At 44.3% G+C, this 25,724-nt stretch overlaps 1 protein-coding gene and 1 long non-coding RNA gene across 2 annotated transcripts in view; one reads left to right on the forward strand and one right to left on the reverse strand.

The window, feature by feature from the left end:
• Positions 1-25,724, forward strand: part of LOC311291158 (xaa-Pro dipeptidase-like) — a gene marked incomplete at its 5' end in the record, with an annotated part of 218,099 nt that overhangs the window by 123,007 nt on the left and 69,368 nt on the right. The gene's annotated exons all lie outside the window — the stretch shown is intronic.
• On the reverse strand, positions 12,797-14,172 carry LOC311290900. Its single transcript, XR_014627473.1, has 3 exons — positions 14,072-14,172; positions 13,915-13,986; positions 12,797-13,609 (listed from the first exon to the last, which is right to left on the reverse strand). It is a non-coding gene; the product is annotated as an uncharacterized lncRNA (long non-coding RNA).

Below are 25,724 nucleotides of genomic sequence, written 5' to 3' on the forward strand. Positions count from 1 at the left end.
AAGCCATGCAAGCCAATCAGAATACTCAAAATCAACAACAACGAATAGCACGAGCGACTTCCAGTTCCTTTCAAAACAACAGACGTTGGCAGGCAATGTACCGGCGTCTTGGAAGGAAAAGCTGCTGTAAAAATGCTGACCTTCGTGTATTCCTTCGCCTCTGCTCATCGATATAGTACAGCAGTTGTGTTTGCAAATGCAAACAGGCCAAAAGAGTTTGCACAAAACTAAAAATTAGTAGCCTACCACCTTAACAGCAACCATGATCAAACAGTAGCCAAACAAACTCTAAACATAGGGCGCTCACATGACGTAAGCATTTTCTGGCGCATATTGTGACGTTTGAGAACCTAAAACCCCGTTTCTCCCAGTTGACACGGCAACACATAACCGGCGTTTTCAGAAATCTCCACTTTGGCCGGAGTTTTTAGAAATAATCGTTTTCTGGGATAAAAACGGCGTTTTCGTGTAAATGACAGGCCAAACCGCAGGGAAATATCTGCGTTTTCCCAACGGGGCCTTAGACTGGTCGGGATGGAAAAAATGGAAAATAAAATATGACTAGTTTTTCAACATTTAATTCACATAACTTTTCTATCACTCTGTCACATATATAATTAAAAACAAGCATTATATATAATGTAAGTAACTAATGTGAATTATTAACCGACACATAAAAAGACAGAAATAAAAAAAGAAACATTTACATACAAGAGTTAACCTCAGCTCAAATCAGCTGCAAGATCCTCAACACAAAACCAACTAACACTAAAACACTTTCACTTTCTTTCTTCCGTGTCACATGAATAATAAAAATAAAAAAGACAACAGCATTCCACGTCACAACCTTATAAATAGAGACAGCAGCCAGAGAACATTCATTTGCAGCTCCTAACTGAATTGAAGATACAGAGAGGGAAGACTTCCACACTCAGGTTTGACTTCATTACTCATTATTACTACTATTTCTCATTCATTACTGTATCAGAAAAATATTATGCAAATTGCACATAATACATATTGTAAAACTTTTTTCAGTGTAAATTTGGCGTAATTAACTGTCAGCATCTTCACCTACAAAGTACTGTTATTTTTACAGCTTTTACTGTAAAAATCGTCCTGTAATTTATCTGTAAAATGCTGGCAGCACAGTTGCACTAAATTAAAAGTCAAGTTAATTAATTTAATTTGCAGGTGAACAGTTTGATTTAGTTGGGCTCTTGTCTTGGCCTTTGATTTTATTACATTAGTTTTCTGTCTGCCGTAAAGTGTTTATAAAAAAAAAAAAGTCAGTGTAGTCAAAAAACAGTGTAGTTCCTATCAGTCGTTTGTTGTAGTCCTTAAAAACAATTTCTTTAAAAGCAAATATCTCCCTTTGCATTGAATCACTGTCTCATCCGTTATTGAGAGTGCAATGCACTTTAAAGGGAGTTCACCCAAAAATGATAATTCTGTCATAATTTACTTTAATTTACAAACCTGTATGAGTTTCCTTTTTCCTTTGAACACAAAAGAAGATTTTTCGAAGAACGTCAGTAATCAAACAGTTGAGAGAAGCCATTGACTTCCATAGTATTTTTTCCTTCTAAGGAAGTCTATGGATACTCTTGACTGTTGGATAACTGACATACTCTTCAAAATAGTATCTTCTTTTGTGTTCAACAGAAGAAGGAAACTCATATAAGTTTGGAAGAACATAAAACACTTTCTTTACATTTACATTTAGCTGACGCTTTTTATCCAAAGCGACTTACAATTGCTATATATGTCAGAGGTCGCACGCCTCTGGAGCAACTAGGGGTTAAGTGTCTTGCTCAGGGACACATTGGTGTCTCACAGTGGATTCGAACCCGGTCTCTCACACCAAAGGCATGTGTCTTATCCATTGCGCCACACCACCCCTTTTTTTGGAATGATGGTAAACCTCGTATTAATATTAATTGGCTTTGCCAACAAAGAAAAGAAGGGGGGTTGGCCCTGCCCAATATAGAACATTACAGTATTTCTTTTGAAATGTCTAGACTGGCCAAGCATTGGGCAGGGAAAATCAACCTGGACTAGATTTTAATAGAACGAGAGCTTGCCTCTCTGTTCACACCAATAGATATTTTATCACAAAAGTCAAATAAAGGGAATAAAATGCTAAATCCTATCTTGAAATTTTCTAAAATGGTGTGGTTGGAGGTACATAAAAAATACAAGCTTGTTACATATGTGCAAAAATACGCCCCCTTGTGGCATAACCCAAATATTAAAATTAATAAACGGACTATTCACTGGGCACAATGCCTAAGAAAAGGTATTAGAATTATAGGTGATCTACTGGAGGGAGATATATTTATGTCATATGATGATATCAAAAGGAAATTTAACTTGGAGGGCCTGACCACTTTTGTAAGTATTTACAAATCAGAGATTGTTTGAAAGGAAGTGTTAAGTTATTAAATGGGAAAAATCCTATAGAGACCTTTCTGCTACTACCTCCGTGACTGTGCAAAGCCTCAAAATGGTATCATATTTGCCCCTGGGTTAAAAATAATACAAGTAAAAGTCTGAAAGTAATATGGGAAAGAGATTTAGAATGTACAATGGATGATGATACATGGGATTCAATTCTGTCAAATAGTGGGTTGCAGTAGAGAAGCTAGGGGCAAGTTTATTCAATACAAAATCCTTAATAGATATTATTATACTCCTTCTAGGCTTTATAAAATGGGTATTGGCAGAAACGATCTTTGTTGGAAATGCCACATAGCTAAAGGTACTTTGATGCATGCCCTTTGGGAATGTCCGGTGATTTCTGCTTTTTGGAGCAGTGTTTTAAGTTACATGCAGGGTTAGTTACCCTGTAGTCTGCCCAAATCACCTAGACTGTGTTTACTCGGAGATAAAAGAGTGCCAATGTTAAATAAACATACTTTTAGAGTGTTAAATACTGCTTTGGTAACATGTTCCCGACTCATTTTGAAATTTTGGAAGGACTCTCATGCCCCGACACTTAGAATGTGGAAAGAAAGAATGACTGAAAATGCTGCATGCGAAAAGATGTTGGGAAGACTACACTGTATGAATGAAACCATGAAGGAACAATGGGACAATTTCTGCACCTACATGTCTGCAATGTAATTTGGACATCAGCTGTTTACAGAGATTTACATTGAACCTCACTGTTTTATGTTTGTTTGTTTTGTTTTTTTTGTGGTTTTATATATATATATATATATATATATATATATATATATATATTTTTTTTTTTTTTGTTGTTTTTTTTTTTTTTTTTTGTTATGAAATACAAAAACTCAATAAATATTTGAATTATAAAAAAAGTTTGGAAAAACATAAGGGTAAGTAAAATAATATAGCTGCAAGCAGCGATGACGGGCCCAAGCCAGTCGCACCGCACCCCAGTGCCTTTAGTTACTAAAAGCACCTAAAAGCAGGCTTGGGCCCGTCATCGCTGCTCGCAGCAATATATATATTGCTAGTATTATTTTTTTAAGGGACAAGACACAGAGAATATTACTTGCCTGACCTGATTAGTTAACAATGAAAAAAAATAAAATAAAAAAATTACTAGGGAATCACTAACACAGAGATAATTATTCAGATTTTATGATACACTCAAAATATTCCACAACAAATCCTTTAAATATAATGATATTCAAAACAGAAAAAAAGAGAAAAAATTAGACCTATAAACAAGTAAAAACGAAATAAAATAAAAATAAAAACGAAAGTAAGCAGTATTGGGCTCACGTAACTCTCATTAGAATCAAAATGTTTCAACATTTGCGATGTATTTGGGTGTTAAACTATTCTTTATCATAAGCTTTGTACTTCACTCGTGTTCCAATATCGACGGAAAAAAATCATCCTCTTCACATGCGCAAAATGTGCGGTGCTTACTGTGAATGTACGAATTGTACTTACTGACTATTTAAACAGAGCAGTGTAATTTGCTGGTAAGCCTGCCCCTCGAACATTGAATGTTAGGTTGACTATTTTATTATTATATTTTATTAAGGCTATAATGAACAGGCTACGATGTCAAGATTGCAATGCTGGAATGTGTGTGTGTGTGTGTGGCACGGGCACGATTGAACAGTAGACACATAAAAACATACTCCGTCATTTTGTTCAGGACATCATTCAAACTGCAAAGTGTTTACATATATTTATGTACACTCGCAATAAAACACAACATTGTGCTTTTGTAAAATAAATTCAAGCAATCCACCCCCGAAATGGCGCTAATTTTAAAATTAAACTAGCCCGACCAGACGAGTAGCCTGATTAGAACGTCAATGACAAAACAAATTATTATTTGTATTTATTATTAAATAAATCATTATTCTGATTTTATTACATTCAATCGATAGTTTGCGATCGATAGTTGATAATAAATGTATTACTGATGAATGGTAACAAGGTTGCACTGCTGAGGCTCGTGTATGGGATCAATTTCCCACCTAAAGTATTGCAGCCACAGATCAAAAAAGCGTGAATCAAACATTTTAAAACACATGTACAAATATATTGCACAAACTGAAAAAAAAAATGCAACATGATCAGAATAGCAAACAACGTGGTCACGGATCAAAATATGAGCGTGAATCAAGAAATAACAAGCATGAATAAAAACTTTAAATGCATTAAAAGTTATTTTGCACAAAACTTAAACTTTTGGTCATGCTTTCTTAAAAAGTATGTTTTCCTTGGTTTTATTACTCTGTACTTTGTGCTCTCGCATTTTCTGATCATATTTTACTCTTTTGTATGCTTGTGCTGTTTTTCTCTTCGCTCTTCTTTCTATGTTCTGCGCTGGCTTTCCCAAATGTTGCAGTTCGAGTTTCATGTAAATTAGGGCGGGCTTAAGTGTCACCATTGGTCCACTAGATTGACAGCTACTAAAATGTACCCCCAATTTGACTTTATTTCTGTCATACGTCTAGAAGCTCTTAAACTTATAAATTATTGCAGGTTTGAATAGAGAGATGTTTGTATTCCCTGTGTCTGGGATGTAAAATTAAGACAATGCAGTGTCAGTAAAGACATCAATAATATGAACAAGCTTTGGTCCATAATTCAAAACAAATTTAAATGCTACGGTAATATAGGTATTACAGCGAAAATCTCAGATAAGTTTTATTATGGATAACAATTATTTTGTTGTGTTAGGTTTTCCCCATTAAACATAAAGGGCCCTATTTTAACGATCTGAAACGCAAGTGTCAAAGCGCAAAGCGCAAGTAACTTTGTGGGCGGATCTCGGCGCTGTTGCTATTTTCCCGGCGGGATAAATGACTCTTGCGCCTGGCGCAAATCTAAAAGGGGTTGGTCTGAAGTAGCTTCATTATTCATAGGTGTGGTTTGGGCGTAACGTGAAATAACCCAATCAGAGCATCATCTCACATTCCCTTTAAGAGCAGACGCGCTTTTTCCTTGGCGTATTGCTATTATAACGGCGGATTTGCCAGGCGCGCGCCAGGAGCGGTTCACAGCCGAGGAGAGCAACGCTCTCGTCACGGCCGTAAAAGAGAGAGAAGTCAAGTCAAGTCAAGTCAAGTATATTTGTATAGCGCTTTTCACAATACAGATTGTATCAAAGCAGCTTCACAGTATTAAATTAAAATAATACAACAAGGTTTGTTTCTAGTGGAATTTATTGATTGATAAAATCAAATTAAATATCCCCAGAATATCCCCAGTGACATTGGGGATCGAGAAACACACCCAAATTAGCTTCGGTTAAACAGGTATATAATAATGTGGGTAAATGTGTAAGCTAGATGTATGATTTTATAATAAATTATCTATCTATCTATCTATCTATCTATCTATCTATCTATCTATCTATCTATCTATCTATCTATCTATCTATCTATCTATCTATCTATCTATCTATCTGTTGCCCCCTAGTGGGGCGATGGCAGTGCTGACTACGCCACCCCTTGGACAAGACTGGTAAGGGCAAGGGGACCCCTTTATAAAGAAGCACGCACAGGCTTGGTTTAGCAAAGTAAAAAGATACAATGTTTATTTTATCTTAGTAAAAAAATGAGTCGCTTTAGATAGTCAATAAATAACACACAAATTCATCATTTAACAGGGATAAGCCATAGTAGAGTGAGCCACCAGAATGTAAGCTTAAACAGGCCTAGGTTTCGATACCACACGTGAGCTAAGGCACACCACTTTAGAGTAGAACAAACACTACAAACTCAGCTTACACACCACAGCAACGTTGCTGGTTGAGCTATTACAACAGATGCACACTTCACAGCATTACACTGCACACATCAGTTCCAAATGGGTGAAACACTCTAAGCAAACCAGACTAGAGCCCGGTAGGCTAATCGCTCCTATAAGCCCAATCCACATTAGGCTATTAATAGGGAAGGGGAGGGGAGACAAACAAAGAGAAGAAACCGCTAGCCGGTGGCCACCATCAGTTCACTAACACACATCTCTTACAGCCCGCCGGCTAGTGGTAAAAGAAAAGAAAAAAAAGAAAAATACAATAAATCAATAAACCAAACGGACAAGTGTCTAAGAAGCAGCACCTGCACATACATACACATTCAAACACATTCAAGAGAACAGCAGCCGACAATCTGATTGCTGTAGCCTCTATAAAAACAAACCAACAAACAAACAAACAAAAAAGAAACAAGAGACCCAGTTGAGTGCTCTGTGCGCCTACGAGTCATAATCAGTCAGTCTATTTACATATAGCTACTAAATGCACGCGCACACACGGCAAACACAAGACCCATAAATTAAATACTGTTAGATCCTAACCAGACGTAAGCCGGTAGATTTACTGCAAGAAAAACCCTTCACCATTACTTCTTTCAGCAAAGACCATGAAGCACATAACTTTATTACACGTTTTGCTTTTTACCAAACACATTATAATTAAAACCATAACATACCTTTTTGCAAGCTAGCGATTGGGTGAGTAGACAGTGTTCCGTGCTTCACGCATTCACCAGGGTCACTGGACGCTGGCGAACATAACAACGGAGCCTCATTACAATTAACGTAATAAACCAACAAAGATACGCTAAAACAGATAGAATAAAAGGGTACCTTCTTTACGCTTGTCACTCTAGGCATTCCCAACGTATTTTGGAAACGCATGCACACACACAAAACAGTAGCGCCGTTGGCAATCGCTCGGTAACACCTTAACCCATCAAGAAAACATTAAAACCTCCCTTAGTGCACTGAACCCAAATAACCATTATAGTCATACAACAACAGATAGTCTGGACATACCTTGCACAACAAACAGCACCGAGGAACACTGCTGCACTCCAACGCGTCAGTAGCTAGCTACAATGAATGGCTACCGGCATGAGGACCCCAGGTGCCTATACACCTGCCTGCGCTTAATTGCCGACCTCTCCCACCCACATTAGGTGACGTAGCAATACGGGAAAGAGTGAAAGTGAGCGAGAGGCGGAGAAAGAGGGAGAAGAGAGGGAAAAGAGAGCACCCCAAATCCACAGGCTACAATCCACCCCCTCCAAATGAATCGGCGGCCCGACGATGACACCTCATGCCCAGGAGTCTTCACCCTCTATTCCTGATGGACCATTATTTCTGCCACAAGTCGGCCGGGGTAGATGGTAGAGATTGGAGTGCTGCCCTGCTGTAGACCTCGCTGAACGGCGCACAGCCACAATATTGTCCTCAGGCACCTCAGCCATATCCTCGCTGTCAATTTCTTCAGACGCTGAGGTGCCGGTTGGCGCAGGTACAGCTTGAGGTTCTTGTTCTGCCCCATACCAAATGATCACATCTCGGGCATCACTATCGTTCCAGGCAGGAGGATCTTTGAGGGTCTCCTCTTCCCAAGCTGGACCAGGAACACCACCTGGCCCGGGCCTCAATCCCATGGGGATGGCGCGCATCTCAGAACGATGCACCTGTCGAACAGGTCCACCCGCATCTACAGGGATCACAGTGTATACCGCTCCTGCTCCAGAAGGGCAGCGTACAACTCGATAGGCCACAGAGTTCCAGTAGTCCTGGATTTTATTTCTCCCATGTGGGTGGTTCCGCAGATAGATCAAATCTCCTTCTTGGAAGCCGGCATCGTTCACCTGATCATTATGGTTCTGGTTCCGCCTGAGGGCCAGTTCTTCTGATCTCTGCTTGACATGTTCATGAGTCATCCTGACACTTTGCTGGTGCTTTTCAACCCATTCTTCTAGGGTGTTGGTGTCTGGAGCAGCCTCCCTGATACCAAGCAAGAAATCAACTGGCAATCTTGGGTGGTGGCCAAACATCAGATAATATGGTGTATGCCCTGTGGTCTGGTGTGGGGTAATATTATAGGCAAAGGTGAGCTGAGGCAGATGATGTGGCCAGCGACGCTTCTCTGTCTCAGGTAGTGTGCGCAGCAAGTCATGGAGTGTGCGGTTAAACCGCTCACACTGGGCATTCCCTTGAGGATGGTACGGAGTGGTGCGGCTCTTTTGTATACCATACATCTGACACAGTTGCTGGATCAGGAGGCTCTCAAAGTTTCGCCCTCGGTCAGAGTGTATACGAGCTGGGGGACCAAACCTATGGAACCATTGCTGCACCAAGGCCCTGGCCACAGTAGGAGCTCTTTGGTCTTTAGTAGGGACAGCCTGCGAGTACTTTGTAAATATGTCTGTGAGAATCAAGACATTCTCTCGTCCATCACTGGCCGGCTCTAACAGAGTAAAATCAAGAGCCAGGATTTCATTCGGTCGAGTAGCTTGCATCGTGCTCCAATACGTACGGACTTTGGGCTGGACGGCCTTCCCCAGAACGCATCGCTGGCACTGCTGGCACCACTGTTCAACATCTTTAGTCATACTGGGCCAAAAACATCGGCTTCGGAGTAGCTGGAGTGTTCTTTCCATGCCTTGGTGCCCTTGCTCATCGTGGACACTCCGTAGGACTTCGGCTTGCAGGCACTGAGGCAGCAACAGCTGGAGAGTCTCTGGACCCCCCCCTGGTGCATGAATCTGGCGGTACAGAACTCCTTCCTCGTTGACTAGGCGGTCCCAGTGCCGGAGCAGGGCCCTGCTGGACTTGGGTAATGCTTCACGCTCCATTGCACCTGGCCGTCGCCCTTCTTGATAGTACTTCCTCACGGGCCCGATGACTGGGTCAGCATCCTGAAGCGAGCTGAGATCCTGAGGTGTACGCCCCGGTAAGGCCACCACCTCCTCGCATTGGCCCTCTATGGCCGGCGTCGGACCAAGGCTGGTCAATGCGCCCAACGCGGGGACCTCTGTCCCGAAGGTGAAGCGTTCCAGATACTGCCGAGAAAGGGCGTCGGCATTCTGATTGCTCTTGCCCGGACGATATCTGAGGGTAAAATTGAATGATGCCAGTTGAGAAGCCCACCGCTGCTCGGTTGCTCCCAGCTTTGCCATGTGCAAATGGCTCAGGGGGTTATTGTCAGTAAGGATTGTGAAATGGTTCCCCAGCAAATATTCACGGAACTTTTCCGTAACTGCCCATTTTACCGCAAGTAATTCGAGCTTCATGGAGCTATAGTTCTCCATATTTCTTTCAGCAGCTCTGAGTCCCCGACTGGCAAATGCGACTGGGCGTACTTTCCCTCCATGTTCTTGGGAGAGGACTGCACCAAGACCTCCGTGGCTGGCATCTACCTCCAAGATGAAGGGCTTCTTAAAGTCGGCATAAGCCAGCACTGGAGCCGAGGTGAGTCGCTCCTTCAGAGACAGAAATGCTTGCTCACATCCTTCATCCCAGGCCGAGGCCAAAGGAACGGGGGGGGTCTTTCCCTTCCTTCGAGGTCCACTGAGTCTTCCTACCAGATGGTGGAGCGGGGCTGCCAGCTTTGAAAATCCCTCCACGAAACGCCGATAATAGCTCGCGAAACCGAGGAAAGATCGTAATTCAGCCAGATGTCCAGGGCGCCTCCACTCCTTAACCACCTCTATCTTGGCGGGATCCGTGGCAACTCCCTCAGCGGAGACCACATGCCCCAAGTAACTAACCTGGTGCTGGAAGAAACGGCATTTTGACAGTTTTACTTTTAGTCCCTGTTTTTGCAGACGGGAAAACACCTCTCCCAGTCTTTCCAAATGCTGCTGGATGGTGGCGGAAAAGACGATCACATCGTCCAGGTACAGTAGAACGGACTGGTATCTGCAATCGCCAAACATGCGCTCCATTAAACGCTGGAACGTTCCAGGCGCATTACACAGTCCAAATGCCATTCTGTTAAACTCAAATAGGCCAAAAGGCGTACAGAAGGCGGTCTTAGATTTATCCTGCTCCACCATTGGCACCTGATTGTATCCACTTGCAAGGTCCAAGGTGGAGAACCATTTTGCTCCTGAAAGTGCATCCAACGATTCTTCGATACGGGGAAGGGGATATGCGTCACGGCGGGTTTTTGCATTTAGCTGCCTGTAATCTACACAAAGGCGCAAACTCCCATCCTTCTTAGTCACCAAGACTATAGGAGAAGAATATGGACTGCTACTTTCTCTGATGACTTTACTATCTAAGAGCTGTCGGATGTGCGCTTTTACAGTTTCATACTGGGAGGGTGGAATTCTACGATATGGCTGTCGAACAGGAGCATTGTCCAACAGGGGAATCTCATGGCTGATTAAGGACGTGCATCCTAGGTCTCCCTCCCCTTGGGAAAAGATGTTGCTATACTGGACAAGGAGGGCCCTGGCCTCAGCAGCTTGTTGCTGGGTCAACCCCGGAAAGTCTGGCACCGTGAACTCAGGGACACTGCAGCACTCAACTACCTCCTGGGTGGAGACATAAGCTTGACACTGTTCCCATGAAGGGTCGACTGATATAGAGGCAGCTGTTCCTGTTACAGCTGCTGCCACAACTTGTACAGTGCCAATAGGGCGGCGTGGGGGCAACCATACCTTTGTGTTACCCACATTCACTACAGGTGCATATAAAAAACCCTTTCTAGCCGGCACCAGGGTAGGGGACACTAGTAGGCCTTCGGGCAACTGCTCCTCGTCAAAGTCCAAGGGCTCCAGCAAAAACTCTACGGACTCAAGCTGGGGGCATGTAACCGGGACCATAGTTAGGGCTCCTGCCTCCAGACAGACTGCCCTTTTCCCATGGACTTTCACTTTGAACGGCTTCTGTGCATTTACAATGGCCTGGATCTGTTCGCAGTGTCTCAACGCACGTCGGGCTGCCGGTGCCGCCGATTTCACAGGAAGGGAATGAAAGAGCTGTGACCCATGTTGTTTAAAAAGGACCTGATAGCATTCCCCAATTACATTCATTCCCAGTATCCCGGGTGTTACAAGCTTACGGTCTTTAAGAGTGCTATTCTCTGGGTCTTTAACAATCAAAATTCCCCTCCCCTGAATGCATTGCCCCAGTACCCCCACATCCAACTCTAGGTAACCAATATAGGGGATGTCTAAACCATTAGCGGCCTTAAGCCCAAGCCATCTACAATCCTTCCTTTGTAGATGATGAAAATGCTCTCGAAAGAAACTCTCGGTGATGGTGGTCACCATTGACCCAGTGTCAATCAAGCAGGGAACTGTTACGTCTCCCATAGAAACAGACAATACAGGGCAAGTTTTAACTAACTTATCATATGATTGAGAATAAATTGAGCCAGACACGTCCCTTCCCAGCGTGTGGCTCTGCACACTGGGAATTGCTAGTTTCCCGATTGACTAGGGAGGTTGTCTGGGCCCGGTGCTTGGTTAGGGGGGATATCAGGGGGCAAACGTGAAGCTAACCTACTATTGTGGGTGGGGGGAACTGCCTGGCAATAGCGGGCTATATGGCCTGGCTGATCGCACCGTAGACAAATGGGCTGACCATTGGGGGCACGTTTGTATCGCCCACCCCGGAGTGGTGGAGGGGGCTGTGATCTACCACTATGGTGTCCTAACTGCCTCACGAGCATGTCTAACTGAGCTTGTTGCTTAAGGACCAAGTCTTTTAATTCAATGAATTCCGATGACTGGGGGGCTGTAACACATTGCGACACCACCTGAGCTTCACTGCTTGCACCTGGAGCACGGTAGCTACGATCTCGGTTGGACTGACCCTCCTGCACCCACCTTATAGCTTCTTTCCGTACGGCTAGAAGAGTCAACCCACTATCTGCTCGTACCAGTCGCTTGAGTTCCCTGCGTAACATAGGATCACAAACATTTTCACAGAACTGGTCTCGCAAAACAATATCAGGGTTCCTAATGGCACCTTCATTTGACTGTTTTACTTTATCCAACATTTCCATTAAAGCATGAGAGAACTCAAACAAAGTTTCATTGTCCTTTTGCTTTCTGTTAAAGAAACGCTGTTGCCAGTACACATATGATTTAGCACACCCATATACTTCCCTTAAGACTTCAATTATCGACTCAGGGTTTTCACGTGTGGCTATAGGACGGTACTTAATCTCATTTCGGGCTTCACCCTCTAAGTGATCAAACAAAAACAGGGCCTTGTCAAAATTAGACATATGCGTTGCCCGAATACAACTTTTTGCCTCTTCAATCCATTCTTCAACAGACAAAGACCCTGCAGTTGCAGAGCCAGAAAACTTCGGGCATCGCCGCTCTCGAGGTATAAAGAGCGCTTGCTCCCGTCGAGCAGGCTGGGTACTAGTAGTACTGCTACTAGCATTGTCCGCTGTCCCTCCCCCCGAGAGTCTCTCATTTTCAGCCTGGAGCTGCTCCAAACGTCGTCGCAGCTGCTGTAACTCCACCGCGGACTCCTCTCCGTCACTCATTTTGTTGCCAGCTGCTGTTCTCTATACACACTTGCGTACTCTCTCTCTCAGACACACACACACACACAGGTGCTGCTTGAATAAACTAACCTAGCGACACAAATGCTACCCTGCCGACTACGCCAAATTGTTGCCCCCTAGTGGGGCGATGGCAGTGCTGACTACGCCACCCCTTGGACAAGACTGGTAAGGGCAAGGGGACCCCTTTATAAAGAAGCACGCACAGGCTTGGTTTAGCAAAGTAAAAAGATACAATGTTTATTTTATCTTAGTAAAAAAATGAGTCGCTTTAGATAGTCAATAAATAACACACAAATTCATCATTTAACAGGGATAAGCCATAGTAGAGTGAGCCACCAGAATGTAAGCTTAAACAGGCCTAGGTTTCGATACCACATGTGAGCTAAGGCACACCACTTTAGAGTAGAACAAACACTACAAACTCAGCTTACACACCACAGCAACGTTGCTGGTTGAGCTATTACAACAGATGCACACTTCACAGCATTACACTGCACACATCAGTTCCAAATGGGTGAAACACTCTAAGGAAACCAGACTAGAGCCCGGTAGGCTAATCGCTCCTATAAGCTCAATCCACATTAGGCTATTAATAGGGAAGGGGAGGGGAGACAAACAAAGAGAAGAAACCGCTAGCCGGTGGCCACCATCAGTTCACTAACACACATCTCTTACAGCCCGCCGGCTAGTGGTAAAAGAAAAGAAAAAAAAGAAAAATACAATAAATCAATAAACCAAACGGACAAGTGTCTAAGAAGCAGCACCTGCACATACATACACATTCAAACACATTCAAGAGAACAGCAGCCGACAATCTGATTGCTGTAGCCTCTATAAAAACAAACCAACAAACAAACAAACAAAAAAGAAACAAGAGACCCAGTTGAGTGCTCTGTGCGCCTACGAGTCATAATCAGTCAGTCTATTTACATATAGCTACTAAATGCACGCGCACACACGGCAAACACAAGACCCATAAATTAAATACTGTTAGATCCTAACCAGACGTAAGCCGGTAGATTTACTGCAAGAAAAACCCTTCACCATTACTTCTTTCAGCAAAGACCATGAAGCACATAACTTTATTACACGTTTTGCTTTTTACCAAACACATTATAATTAAAACCATAACATACCTTTTTGCAAGCTAGCGATTGGGTGAGTAGACAGTGTTCCGTGCTTCACGCATTCACCAGGGTCACTGGACGCTGGCGAACATAACAACGGAGCCTCATTACAATTAACGTAATAAACCAACAAAGATACGCTAAAACAGATAGAATAAAAGGGTACCTTCTCTACGCTTGTCACTCTAGGCATTCCCAACGTATTTTGGAAACGCATGCACACACACAAAACAGTAGCGCCGTTGGCAATCGCTCGGTAACACCTTAACCCATCAAGAAAACATTAAAACCTCCCTTAGTGCACTGAACCCAAATAACCATTATAGTCATACAACAACAGATAGTCTGGACATACCTTGCACAACAAACAGCACCGAGGAACACTGCTGCACTCCAACGCGTCAGTAGCTAGCTACAATGAATGGCTACCGGCATGAGGACCCCAGGTGCCTATACACCTGCCTGCGCTTAATTGCCGACCTCTCCCACCCACATTAGGTGACGTAGCAATACGGGAAAGAGTGAAAGTGAGCGAGAGGCGGAGAAAGAGGGAGAAGAGAGGGAAAAGAGAGCACCCCAAATCCACAGGCTACATATCTATCTATCTCGTTTGTAATAATATGATTTGCAAAAATGAAAACGGCTGCTTCTGTGTAGATTAGAGAAAGTGTATGCGCGTTGTGCACGCGATACATTATGGTCAAGCATGCGCCCTTAAAATAGCCTAATGAACAACGCGCAACGCGCCACTGACTTTAGACTAGGTTTTTTCTGGCCAGTGGCGCAATTGTTTTATGGAACAGTAAAATAGCACCAGGGATTGTTTGCGCCGGAACACGCCTCCTTTTTTGCGCTGAACCGCCCAGGGAGCGCAAGTTCATTCCCTAGTTTAGCGACGTGCTTCTGTGGAGGGAAAAGCGCGCTTTGCGCGGGTGCAAAATAGGAATGAAACATGCGTCGGTGTACAAAGTCAATTGCGCTGGGTGCAAGATAGGGCCCAAACTGTGTTATTAGTCTTTCAAAAAAATCAGCTGTTTTCCAAAAAATGCAACACAATCCCTAATAATTAATTGGTTTGAGTAGGGCCAACTTAAATTATGCAAATTAGTTTAATCAAATGAACTATTATGGGTATTTAGACTCATAAATAAACTCACAAGCACTTTTTATAAATAATTCACTTTAGTTGAAACATATATGTGGATATTTATGGGATATTTCGTCTCTGAGTTTTAATTCCACTGTAGTTAAAGCTGCAGTGCATAACTTGTTTTGGTTAAAATACATTTTTGAGATTCTTCCGCACTGAGAAGCCGTGCCAAAGCACAACCCACGTAAAGATGATAATTTATCAAATAACTACAATTTCAGATTGCTGTGCGGTTCGGGATGTGACGTCTGTCTAAAAATATGCAAATTGTGCCGGAATTTAAATGCTAGATTTAGTGCGTAAATCATTTTGTTTACAAATTAGACGCTTTGCAGTTGTTATATATCCTATGTTAAATATTTCATTTTGGATGTGTTCATTGTGATTATATTGGCTGGGTTTATAAAGGTTTGTAAAATGTACAGGATATTTGCTTGGATCATTTGGAAACAAAGCTAGTCTATTTCTGAATGTAATCGCGTGCATCTCTGATGATTATACTGTGTGTGTGTTGAAAAAAACCCCATAGATTAAACAGACTCGCATCATACACACCCCAAAGCGGAGACATTATAGCATTGCCAGCGGCACTGAGTGGAGTTTTGCCACTGTAGTGGACACGAACCATTACTGAGCAATGATGCAAACCTATGTGCAAATCAACTGAACGCCTGTGACAGTGAAATTTGTAGTTGTAGAGAATAGCCACACATGTGTATTGTGTATCAGTAAATTTGAGAAATGTTTTAAGAGTTGCAAACCTGACTTTTTTTTCTCTTCCACAAACACAACACAGCAGTTACACCTTCTAAAATTCTTCATTGCAGGTGCACAAATCCTATTCTACAAATCACAAATTAATAAACTTGTACGCTCACATTTTTGCTATAGTTGCTGCAGTGAATATGGTGCAAAACGCATTCACACACCCGCATCAAAAAATGTGAAGTCACGGATTTTTGCTCCGTGAGAAGTTTTGCTCATCCGCAAATTAGTATGTGAATTCATCCGATGAGAGTTACACACTTGTAGAATATTTTCTCACAAATGTCTTGTATATTTTTCTAGCACAAACACAAGTACATAACTAGAACTGCTTGAATCTGCTGCGACGAATCTCAAACACTGTTCTTCGCTTACAAGTGACAAGTTTTGCGCGCTCTCCCTTTTGCACCATTGATAAATGTGAAATGTGGAGCAAAAGTGAGTTGTGCATCTGTAGAGGCAGTGGGCGGAGCCTACATGAATATTCATGAGTTCCCCGCGCATGCGTGCAGATCTGATCATTTTAGTTCACGCTCCTCGTTTCTCAGCAGATTTAATGGATTATTTCAAAAAAGGTAAATATAGTTTCAGCGCTAACTTAAAGTACAATTGTGTATCGTTTCGTAGAGTTTATAATATTTGTATTAATTTGCACGTTTTGTGCATTCATCAATGACTGAATGATTGCAGGCATTCACTTCGAGTAGGCCTATATAAAGCACAGCAAACTTCAACTCGTCGTATAAATTGCACCTTGCGAAGCGTCCCGGGTTACGTATGTAATCGCAGTGGGAACGCCTCCAGCGTAGTGCGTCTGAAGCATGAATGAAATCAGTCCAATGGCGAGACGGAACGTAGTAGGCGGGTGACGTCATCGACCAGGAAACTATAAAGCACCCCTGAATCACAAGTGAGACAGCTTCTGATGTTACTGAAGCAAGCGATCCAAGGGGATACCGGGAGCATGGCAGGACACCCAGCGTCCGTCCCTTCGGGAAACCAGGGTTACATACGTAACCCGGGACGTTCCCCTTCAGGGACTACCGCTGCGTGTAATCGCAGTGGGAACGCAATACCCACGTCCCCATGCGAGCAAGTCTCCATCGTGTATAATCAAGGCACACAGGCTGACGAAAGAACTTGCGCCCCAGGAGTGGAGCTAAAATCGAGACTATAAAATCTGACGAATGTGTGCGGTGTGGACCAACCTGCCGCATCACAAACGTCCTGAAGAGAAGCTCCTGAAAGGAGAGCTTTAGAAGCAGCCATACTCCAGGTGGAGTGAGCCCGTACAGCCAAAGGTGAAGGCTGACCGGCCGACTCGTAAGCAAGTGAGATGGCCGGAAACCTCTTCAATGGGCTCGAAAGGAGCTAGGGAGAGACCCTCTAGGACGATGGCCAAGTCCCATGATGGCACCCTCGTGCGTAATGCTGGCCTCAGCTTCAAAGTGCCACGAAGGAAGAGAGATATAAGTGGGTGTCTCCCAAGAGAAACTCCACTCGAAGGGGCGTGGTAAGCAGCTAGGGCCGCCACGTACACCTTCAGTGTAGAGTGGGATAACCCTGTGGAGAGACGGTCCTACAGGAACTCCAGTACTGTACCGACCGGGCAGTTAACTGGGTCCTGTTGGCGCTCTCCACACCAAGAGGTGAAAAGTTTCCACCTCGCAGCATATAACTTCCTCGTGGTGGGAGCTCTGGATTGGAGGATGGTCTCAACGACCTCAGTCGAGAGACCGGTTTCTATGAGCTGAGCCCCCTCAGAGGCCAAGCCCACAGTCTCCATAAATCTGGGCGGGGGTGAAGGATCAACCCACTCGCCTGAGATAATAGGTCCCTCCTGATCAGAATCTCCAGAGGAGACCCATCGAGGAGGGACACAAGGTCCGAAAAACATACTCGGGCCGGCCAGAACGGGGCTATCAGGAGTAGGCTGACTCCGTCCCGGCGAACCCTTTCCAGAACTCCTGGGAGCAGAGCGACCTCGGCCACGCCTGTACCATAGCGTCCAACCCCAGCGGAGCTGGATGGCTGAGAGAGAACCACCGTGGACAGTGTGATGTCTCTCGGGAAGCAAATAGGTCTACCTCGGCACGACCGAAATGTTCCCATAGGAGCTCCACCGCCTCGGGGTGAAGTCTCCATTCCCCGGGCCTCGGCCCCTGCCTAAACAGGATGTCTGCCCCCTGATTTAAATACCCCGGGAGATAAATAGCTCTCAGTGAAAGAATTTTCCCTTGGGACCATAGAAGGATCTGACGTGCCAGTTTGTAAAGCAGGCGAGAACGCAGACCCCCCTGATGTTTGATATAAGAGACCACCGATGTGTTGTCTGTTCAGACAAGAACATGGTGACCCCTTAGGTCTGGGAGGAAGTGTTTCAGAGCCAGAAACACTGCCAACATCTCTAGACAATTTACGTGCCATAGACGATGATGGTCCTGCCACAGACCCTGAGCTGGGCGACCACTCATGATCGCCCCCCAACCCGTGAGAGAGGCATCCGTTGTTAGCATTACGCGACGACAAGGAGCTCCCAACACAGGACCTTAGGACAGAAACCAAGGATCTTTCCACATGATCAGGGCGCGATGACACCGTCGTGAACTCATGATCGTGCGGAGCGGATTTCCCCTCGGGGAGAATCCCTTGGTTCTGAGCCACCACTGTAGTGGTCTCATGTGCAAGAGGCCAAATGGAATAACGTTGGACGTAGCTGCCATGAGACCTAACAGTTTCTGGAACTGTTTCACAGTGGATGACTGGCCAAGCTTGACCTGATCTGCGGCGAGAATCGAAGCAATACGAGCAGTTGACAATTGTGCCTGCATCGTCGTCGAATCCCACACTACACCGAGAAAAGTGGTTCTCTGTAATGGAGAAAGCACACTCTTCTTGGCGTTGAGCCTCAACCCCAATCTCTTGATGTTAGCAAGAACGACATCTCGATGCCGAACTGCCTGTTGTTCCGATTGAGCTAGAATTAACCAATCGTCGATATAATTCAGAATGCGGATGCCCTGCAGCCTTAGAGGAGCTATAGCTGCATCCATACACTTCGTGAATGTTCGGGGTGACAATGCTAGGCCGAACGGAAGAACCCGATATTGGTACACTTCACCCCGAAAGTGAACCTCAGGAACTTCCTGTGTTGAGGAAGAATAGACACATGGGAGTAGGCGTCCTTCAGATCTATCGTGATGAACCAGTCCTCGGACCTGATTTGTGACACGATCTGTTTGAGAGTGAGCTTGAACTTGAGCTTCCCTACAGTGCGATTTAAAAGACGCAGATCTAAAATCGGACGCAACCCCCTGTCTTTCTTTGGAACAATGAAGTACCAGCTGTAATAACCTGACTCCCTGCTGGGAGGAGGAACCCGTTCTATAGCTCCTTTTTGCAGAAGAGTCATAACCTCCTGTTCCATCACCAGAGCCTGCTCAGGGCCCACCACAGTGGGAAGGACCCCTCTGAACCGAGGCGGACGAGACCTGAACTGTATAACGTAACCTCTTTCGATTGTATGCAGGACCCACTGAGACACATTGGGAAGATTTTTCCACTCCACTAGAAAATCTACTAGGGTGCCAGCCTCTCGAGGCTGGCCTCTGGAATATGTCGACTGCTGCAGACACAGTGCCCTGTAACAGCGCACCGGCAGGGAACAACTGGTCTAACTGCTCTAGACTCCTCCCCAGAGGGAGCGAGCGCCCCTCGGGAAATGCTCGCTGGGGCCGTCTACGCCCTGGCATGAAGGCGGGGTTGGCAGATCGGCCCCCTGAGGGCACCGAGTGGAGACGGGCACCGTATAATGAGGTGGAAACCGTCTTCCCCACGGTGGGGTGTATTTTGAACAGCAGGCACAGTGCCCTGTAACGGCGCACCGGCAAGGAACAACTGGCCTGACTACTCTAGAGCCCTCCTCGGAGGGAGCGAGCAACCCTTGGGTAAAAACTCGCTGGGACCTTCTGCGCCCCGGTATGAAGACGGGGTTGGCAGAACGGCCCCCCTGAGGGCACCGAGGGGAGACGGGCACCATATAATAAGGTGGAAACCATCTTCCCCAAGGAGGGGTGTACCCTCAGAAGCCCTACACTACTGGTGTCAGGGCTCCTTGGCCTACTTAGAGATAACTGTGCGTTCACACCGCCGCCGACTTGAGCTTCCAAAGTTACCGGAAGTCATTCATTTTCAATGGAAGCTGGCTTCTCTCAGCTGCAAGGAGCGTCAAATCCATCGGCGTCGCGTTTTGGGCGTTTTGAGCGTTTTGAGCGTCAATCTGAAAGTTGAGAGAAGCTCAACTTTATGGTAATGAGCTATGACGCGGTTCAGCGGCAAGCAGCGGCAAAACGCCAGCAACCAATCAGAATATAGACGTCCTTCGCGCTGGCTGATTCCGGAGAAACATACGATGTAAACTTTCGTTCCTACCAAAACATTAGTTCCGAGAAAATGGAGGAGAAACTGATAATCGCTGTTGCTGGGTTTCCTATCATTTATGACGAAATTTATGACGTTATTATATAAAAATGTATGACGTTATTTTCATATAGGGACCAGTTACAAAAGAGAGAGAGCCCTGGCCGCGCGCGCGCACTCATTCACCTTAACCGTCTTCAAACAACACGTCTTGCTCGCTCTCACTCGCGCATATTAATCAAAATAATTTTTTCCCGACCAAATCAGTTATAAAAATGCTGTCATTATAAAAGGTTTCTAGTGTAAATGTATTGCTTGTTTTTTTTCCTGTTTACATTTCATGGTGTGACACAGACTTCAGAGCGGCCAAAGCGTCAACAAGCTTCTCCGTACTTTTTGACAAGCGTCCTTGACAGGGCGGCCAGAGCTTCTTTGCAGCTCAAGTCGGCGGCGGTGTGAACGTACAGTAATAACAATCCTCAGATCCGTTTTATCATAAGTACTGATATTAGAAAGGGCACGAAGCACTCGGCGCATGCCCTTACCATAAGCATGGATTTTAGAAAGTGCATAATATTTTATGCAGTTAAAAGGCCAAAAAGATATTTCATTTAATTTCTCAAAATTAAATAAAACCATAAACATAGATTTTAGAAAGGGCACGAAGCACTGGCCATACTATAAACATGGATTTTAGAAAATGCATAGTATTTTATACAGCTTTTAAAATTTCTCAAATTTAAATACAGCCAGTACAAAGTATTTCATAGTCTGAATTACAGGCTGAATATTCATATTTGAATACAGAAAGAATCATAGCTTGACAACACACATTTTAGTTGTGATAATAGGAATAAAAGAGAAAGGGAAACTCCTTGAGCTCAGTTTCCTTCACATTATAAATAAATTGCGGCTCTACGCGTTGCCTCGACAACGTGAGATCCAAGCTGTTGATTCTTTATGCTGCCATCTACGCGCTGCCTCAGCAAGCGCGATATCTGCTTTTTAGCTAGTTAAGACTCAACAGTTTGTTTTCTAAAACTTCATTATTGTGCATGTGTTTTCTACTCATTGAAGTGGCGAGTCTATTTCGATAACTACAACATTCAGCTCCTCAGAACTGGATAATTGCAGTACCGATGCCTGCAGTTCCACCCCTCATTCGGGGTGGAAGTAACCGCAAAGCGTGCTTCCGCCCCGAGATGAGACACTGGACCTGGCAGGTGAAGGCAGAGAAAAGGCGAAGCCCGTCTCTAAAACCCCTCTGCCAGATCCATTTGCGAACCTCGTGACTCGAGCCGCTGCTCTGCCTCGGTAGAAGCGGAACGCGAGCCGCGAGGAACGCGAGCCGAGGCACCCTCTTTAAAGAGCGACCGGCGGGAGCACAGCGTTCTCACAACAATGCTTATATTCAGTCCCCTCGAGGGCTGATTGAGCGTGCTGTGCTCCCAAACGAACAGCACACAATGACTACGTTTACATGCAGCCAATATCCGGGTTATGGTCGGGTTAGGGTCACTATTTGGGTTTCTGAAACATTCGGAATAACCCGTTTACATGCGTGAGCAGAGAGAGTTACTCCTGTATACATGGAATTTGTAATCAGTTGGGAATATCCCGATGTAAACGGCGACGCACGGTTAGCGTCAGGACGTACGGACAACCTTAAGACGCAATATGCGTCATTTCCAATTTTTCTTCCTGTATCCAAAGACAACAACAACAGCAGCAGCACCCGGATAATGAATAGTTCGGGGCAGATAGCGATCGCCTTTGTTTGCGCTTTCCTTCTCGCTCCAAAAGTGTGTTGCTGTGCTGCGTCTCGCCATGTTAACCTCTACTTCTTGTTTACTTCCGGTATACTGCACGCGGGTTTCTGTATGCGCCGTCTCTACTCAAAAGACCAAGATTCCTTGCGAATAGAACATGCGCAGAACACAAATCAATGTTCCTTTTGATGGGGATATGCCGATACACGTTTACATGACCAAATATTCGGGTTAGAAAAGGGGTACCCCAGGGGTAATATCCGGGTTTTTAAAAACCGGGATATGAGCATATCCGGGTTTTTGCCGGTGTTTACATGGCCGTGCGCGACCGGGTTATTGCTAATATCCCAAGATGGCGACGCTCAATGGCGACTCGGTGCTACTCTCTGTTTTGTTTGTTTGTTTGGTGTTGTCCTGCACGTTCCTAGAACCCAGCCTTGGTATTGTTCAGTATGACAGATCTGAATTACTTCATATTCGGGACAGCATGCCTGTTTTCCTGCCCGATATACCGCCGGATTGCCAACTACATAAGGAGCGGCTTAAACAATGCTGGAAGACTCGGAAGCGGGGTGTGAGGGGTGGCGCTCTTGTCCGGCTTAGGCGTCGCATCTACCGCCCAGCTCTACCTAGCCTGATTCTTTCCAATGTCCGCTCGCTGGCAAACAAAATGGATGAACTTGAGTTGGAGTCTCTCACTGTGATGTGTAAGCCCTTTTACTTGCCTCGTGAGTTTTCTTCTGTTGTCCTGATGATTATTTATATTCCCCCGGACGCCTCTGCTCCGACTGCTCTGCAGCAACTTGTGGATAATGTCACGGAGGTTGAAAACAACAATCCCGATGCTGCCATGTTTGTGCTGGGTGATTTCAACCATGTCTCCCTGAGGAAGGCACTCCCCAGATACAAACCCCAAATCCAGATTGCTACCAGGAAGGATAAAACACTGGATCAATGCTATTCTCCTATTCCTGAGGCATACCATGCTGTAGCCAGGGCCCCCTTGGGTGAGTCCGACCACAACACAATTTTTCTTATACCAAAATATCGCCAGAAACTTAAAGTGGCGAAACCAACTGTCAAACTCTTTAGGAAATGGTCCCCACAAGCCATAGACACATTACAGGACTGCTTAGACTCCACGGTATGGAGAAATTTTTGGTCTGATGGTCAGGATATTAACATCTTTACTGATACCGTCACATCCTATATTCAATTCTGTGAGAATGTCTGTATTCCTACAAGAGCTGTTTATGTCTTTAATAACAGTAAGCCCTGGTTCAATAATGTAGTGAGAGTGCTATGTAAGAAAAAACAGGCTGCTTTTAAGAGTGGTGATATGGTACAATACAAATTACTGAAATATGAATTTCAGCGAGCTGTGTTGAAATCTAAAGCTTCCTATAAAGCTAAGCTTGAAAATAAACTATATGCAAATGACATCAAAGGTGTCTGGCGGGGGCTGCAGGACATTACTGACTATAAGATCAAACACCATGCTCTAGTTAATGACCCCTCTCTTCCTGGGAGGCTTAATGACTTCTACTGTCGTTTTGACAGTGGAAATCACCTGCTCCACCCCCCCTGCTACAGAGAGCAGGGGGACCCTCCACCCATTATCTCTGAGCATGATGTAAGAATCTTGCTCCGTCAGCAGAACATCAGGAAGGCGGCGGGGCCTGACGGCATAATGACTGCCACTTTAAGACACTGTGCTGATCAATTAACATCTGTCCTCACTTTCATCTTTAACTGGTCTCTTCAACTTGGTATTGTGCCTGCTTGTTTTAAATCTGCGGTGATCATTCCAGTTCCAAAGAAAAACAGAATCTCGTGTCTTAATGATTATAGGCCTGTGGCCTTAACTTCTGTCATTATGAAAGTGTTTGAGCGTTTGATATGTAAACATCTGTCCAGTATTTCACTTGACCCCCACCAATTTGCTTATAGAGCAAATAGGAGTGTTGATGATGCAGTTTCACTCTGTTTGCATTCTATTCTTCAACATCTTGAGTTAAAATCTACATATGTACGTGTCCTCTTTGTGGATTTTAGCTCTGCGTTTAACACCATCGTTCCTGTAAAGCTTATCAACACTTTACAGGAGCTAGGTGTTAGTACATCACTTTGCAAATGGATTTTCAACTTTCTATGCGATAGGAAGCAGGTGGTTAAAATGGGTGATTACGTCTCACAGTCAAAGGTTTTGAACACTGGCGCCCCTCAGGGCTGCGTCCTTTCCCCACTTTTGTACTCTTTATACACACAATTCTGTCAATCACACACCAGTTCAGTTTTGTTGATTAAGTTTGCTGACGATACCTCTGTAGTTGGTCTTATTACTAACGGAGATGAGTCTGACTACCGCAGAGAAGTGGAGAGGCTGGTGAAATGGTGCGAAAGCTATAACCTGATTCTTAACATCTCAAAAACCAAGGAACTGGTAGTGGATTTTAGAAGGACCCCTAGTCCCCTCCCTACGCTTTCCATTAATGGGGTGGAGGTGGAGAGGGTCACTTCCTTCCAGTTCCTTGGGACCACAATCCAGGAATCCTTATCATGGGAGCTCAACACTAATTTTAAGATCAGTAAAGCTCACCAGCGACTCCACTTTCTGCAGCAGCTCCAAAAGTTTAGAGTCAGCCAAGTTGCCATGACCCACTTTTATAGGTCAACTATTGAAAGCGTGCTTACTTTTTCCATGCTTGTGTGGTTCGGTCACACAACCACTCAGGACAAAACTAGGATGGAAAGAGTAGTACGCAGAGCATCAAAAATTATAGACTGTAGTCTCCCCTCACTTTCTTCACTTTTCTCTTCCAGAATAATCCGAAAGGCTAAAAACATCATAGCGGACCACTCTCACCCTGCTCACCATCTCTTTAATCTTCTTCCATCAGGAAGAAGATATAGGAGCATTAAGACGTCCACATCACGTTTCAGAGACAGCACTTACCCTCTGGCTATCAGACATCTGAACTTGCACTGACTGCTAGCAGCACTCTATTAACTGTATGCACTGTGCACTCTTTCTGCCGAGGGGTATTGTCTTTTTTTCTGCGGGGTTTTGGTCTAATGTCCTACTGTTTGCTGGGTATTGTTGGTGAACATTGTTTGTTTTTTTGTATTTATGATGTTTGTCTTTTTAGGTTATTCATGTCTGAGAGTTGTACCAAGACAAATTCCTATCAACTTGTTGACATGGCAATAAATTTATTGAATTGAATTGAATTGAATTGAACGGGTTATTGGCTGCATGTAAACGTAGTCAATATGTGTATCCCCACCCGTGATTTGTATATAGGTAGGGATGAACACCCTATTGAAATGCTGTTCGCTCGCCATTATAAGTTTTTATATATACTGTATATATATATATATATGGGTGAAAACTCCTGCCTATAGCAAATTCTAAGACAGACAAACAAGTAATAAAAACTCAGAGTGTTTTAGCGCAATTTTCTCACGTCATGGGATCACAACACTAAGAGATAGTAAATGAAAGAGAAAATAAGTTGCTCGAGAATATAACTTTCTCTTGAAATTCAAATGAACTTTCTGAAATCAAATCAGCAATGGATAATAAAAAAGGCACAATCACTTGACTAGTTGAACATACATTTTTTTATTAGCTCATTATTTTTTACATCTTGTGTTCACTCAATATCCTCGATTTTCTCTGTATCAGCTTCCTTTTCTGCTTTGTCCTCTTCAGA

Source organism: Rutilus rutilus (assembly GCF_951802725.1).
Source record: "Rutilus rutilus genome assembly, chromosome: 5".
NCBI lineage: Eukaryota > Metazoa > Chordata > Actinopteri > Cypriniformes > Leuciscidae > Rutilus > Rutilus rutilus.